The sequence below is a fragment of the Phyllobates terribilis genome, unplaced genomic scaffold, assembly GCF_046119375.1.
Source record: "Phyllobates terribilis strain yellow unplaced genomic scaffold, ASM4611937v1 Scaffold_9__5_contigs__length_417890890, whole genome shotgun sequence".
NCBI classification, from domain to species: Eukaryota; Metazoa; Chordata; class Amphibia; order Anura; family Dendrobatidae; genus Phyllobates; species Phyllobates terribilis.
This window is the reverse complement of record NW_027362769.1, coordinates 102324743-102328303: the sequence shown is the minus strand read 5'-3', so window position 1 is coordinate 102328303 and position 3561 is coordinate 102324743.

Genomic DNA, 3561 nt, shown 5'->3' with positions numbered 1-3561 from the left:
TTCGGTTTGTGCTGTGTTTTTATTAATCACGATTTATGCATGTGTGTAATGCAGCATATGAAAAAATCTGTTTTTCATCCTGAAAACAGTGACAGTTTTGCACATCGGTGCGTCAGTTTTGCACATCGGTGCATTTTCCAGATGCACAATTTAATAAAAAAGGTCAAATACAGTTTCTTATACTAATAATTTTAATGGATCTGTGAAAGACATGACGTATGGATGGTAACCCGTATATGATGTGTGTGTTTGTTTTTTTGTTCCCATTGACTTTTAATGAGCAAGTCTGATCCACACTAGAGATCGGAGTAGGGCATTCTGCAATTTTCTTACATGCAATGCATCGGTCCATGTGTGAAAACGTTCATGTGATCTACTACATTGACTCGAATTAGTCCAAGTGTTGTCCAGATGTTAGCACTTTTGTATATGGACAGGGCACAGACTTTTAATGCGCTTGTCTGAACAAGCCCTACAGCTGGCCATGCACATCAGATAGTTGGTGGCCAAATGCTTAACTCATCGGCTCACTCTTCACTCTCCTGTGGATCAGTGCACATGTGCTCTCTTGTGCTGGAGGTTAGCTGCAGTTGGAGGATCAGGCATGTTGATATCCAGCTTGCCTGATCCTTTTTCCATCAATGCCCACCCCCAATGTTTATCATCTAGAGGAGGAGGTGAGTTAAGTCATCATACACATTAAGGCCACATTTAGTATTTGGTCAGTATTTTACATCAGTATTTATAAGCAAAAATCAGGAGTGGAACAATCAGGAAAAGTATAATAGAAACACGTCACCACTTCTGCATTCTCTCCCCCCACCGGGTTTGGCTTACAAATACTGATGTAAAATACTGACCAAATACTGAATGTGTGAACGTGGCCTAAATGTTTGGCCATCATTAATGTATATGGCCAGCTTAAAGGGACTTTGTCAGCAGAGGATTGTTCAAACTAAGTCTCGGTGCTTCACGGCGCAGCCAATCCTTTATATACACCTTCCCACCTGCTTGTTCTCCTATCTCCACCTCTCTGTTCTTTGATTGACAGCTCTGGCTTCATAGAGCCAGAGAAGGGCAGAGATGGACGCAAACCAAGCAGGTGGGAAGGTGTATATAAATGATTGGCCCCGCCATGGTGCAGAGCGCTTGTACTTGGTTGAATAGTCATTCTGTTCGCTTTAACGCTCATCTGATACTGACGATCATCAATATCAGATTGTTGGAAGTCTGACACCCTGCACACCCCCTAATCAGCTGTTATTAGCCCTGGCTGACGTGCAGGGTCCGGCAGTGGCCGCTACACAATGGGTGGAGCAGTGCCGCTCCCGTCAGCGTTCACATCCAACAGCCCCCGGAAGTAATGACAGCTGATCGATGGGAGTGCCCCCCACCCCCACCCATTTGACATCAATGACGTATTGAGGATAGGTCATCAATATTGTTGATGATTATTACAATCTAATAATCTGATACTAAGTGGTTCTGAATTACATTTTTACTGTGTTTGCAGATTTCTATGTTTTGGGGGGTTTTTTTGTTCCCAGTACATTGTGATCCATTGGGTTAAAAGGAAGCAACACCTCTTTAAATGGGTATTGCAAAGCATAAAATGCACTGTTATTTGCACATAATAATTTGCCCTCACGGGTGCGTGAGCTGCAGCAGAACACTAGTAACCTTGTAGTGTCATAGCACAGTGCAAAGAGCAATGAACCAGATTTTTTCTCAGTATAAAGTCCTATTGATGCCGAATTAAATACATAATATATGGGCACATATACTATGTGATTTTACTGTGTATACATCTATAGATTGCAGAAATTAAATCAATATCCGTAAGTATCCAAGGCTTGTTATGAGATTGGGCCACTTGTCTGGCAGTGATTTGAGTCCAGAGAACCCGTATCATGGAAGATAGCGAGAAAAGATTGGAGCGTCTGGTGCCGCACAGCCTTCATCATTCACCACCGGTAAATGATTCATTACGAGAAAAGGAAAGTAACTCAAATAGAGGGGAAAAAATGCTGATTATCGGCAGTCATTTGTCTGGCTTTGTTTCAATAAAAACTCTTCATTTTGGTGAAATTGTAATTTTAACAATTTTTTTTTTAGGGGTTGATAAAGCAAAGTGTATTTAAGGCGATTATATATCTCACATTCCTATTTTATTTAAATTAATATTTAATCTTATGAAGAGTGACATGCCCGTATGAGGAGGCTCAAATGCTTTGCATGCTCCTCTGGGAAATGAAATATGCAAATTGCCTCTTCAGAGAGGAAGAGGACTAGAACTCTATAGCGCCACCTATTGGAAGTAGCAATCCTACAAGTCAATATTGACCCATTAACGAGTATTATAATATGACTTGGGATAAAATACAAATCAGAATCTCAATTTGCAGACACAGTGTTTCGGGGTATTGCCCCTTATCAGTACAAAGTATGAGATCTGATTAGGCTAGGTGAGAGGCTAAGACTGGGATCTAAGGGGTAACATTTCCACCTATTGGAAGCAGCGATCCTACAAGTCAATATCAACCCTTTAATAAGCCTTATATTACAAGGCTCGTTAAAGGGTCGATATTGACTTATAGGATTTCTACTTCCTATAGGTGATGCTAGAGTTCAAGTCCTCTTCCTCGCTGAAGAGACACTTTGCACAATGAATATTTTAAAAAATAATAATCTCTTGCGGTTTTGTAACCTAAAGAGAAAGTAATTTAAGAATGAACTAGAGTTCTATTACTTCGTTATCACAGATTCATTGAAGGGGAGATACTCGTTTTTGTTCTGGCTACCGTCGTCATTAACAGCCATCAAATTATATCCCAATAATGAAAGAAACTTTAAAAAGGCAACTGAAAATGTATTTATATATATTTTTTGTCCATGTGAACTCTCAAGTAGATTCAAGAACTGCAGAAGAAAGAAGCAGAAGAGAAGGCTCTGTACTTTAATTTTCTTCAGATCTGTACCATGATTAAATTTATGAAGAATTAAAAAGAAAAAAAAAAATCTGCTTCTGCTCATTTGGTCTCCTTTTCATTTGTAAATTGCCCATAAAATAAGTGTTCCTTTTACATGTGGGACTGAAACCGAACATCCCCAGTGGTCCGCTGATCACGGCTGGATGAAAGTAGAGAGACTGAACACCACAGCGCCGCACACTAAGTAGTGGTTGTTCACGAGTACTGCAGCTTGGATCATATTGAAGTGACTTGGAATGAGCTGCAATATTCGAGAATGTCCATTGCACAATATATGGAGCTTTTTTTTTTTTCTGCCCCGAACATTGCTTACATCTGGCTGGTCAAAGGGGTAGGGGTTTCTGGAATCCCAATCGTTCTCATATTGATGACTAAAGTAATGGACAACCCCTTTAAGGGAAGAGTCAACCGGCTGTATGACTTGGACGAGAATCGCAACGGAATGCTCAGGCTGGCCATTGGCTCTCCAGGCCTGAGCGTGACAGCTGCATAGAAATGCATGCTGTCATGTTCGGGTTGGAGGAACCGACTGCCAGTCCATGCATTGCGTTGCGATCCTCATCCAAGTTAT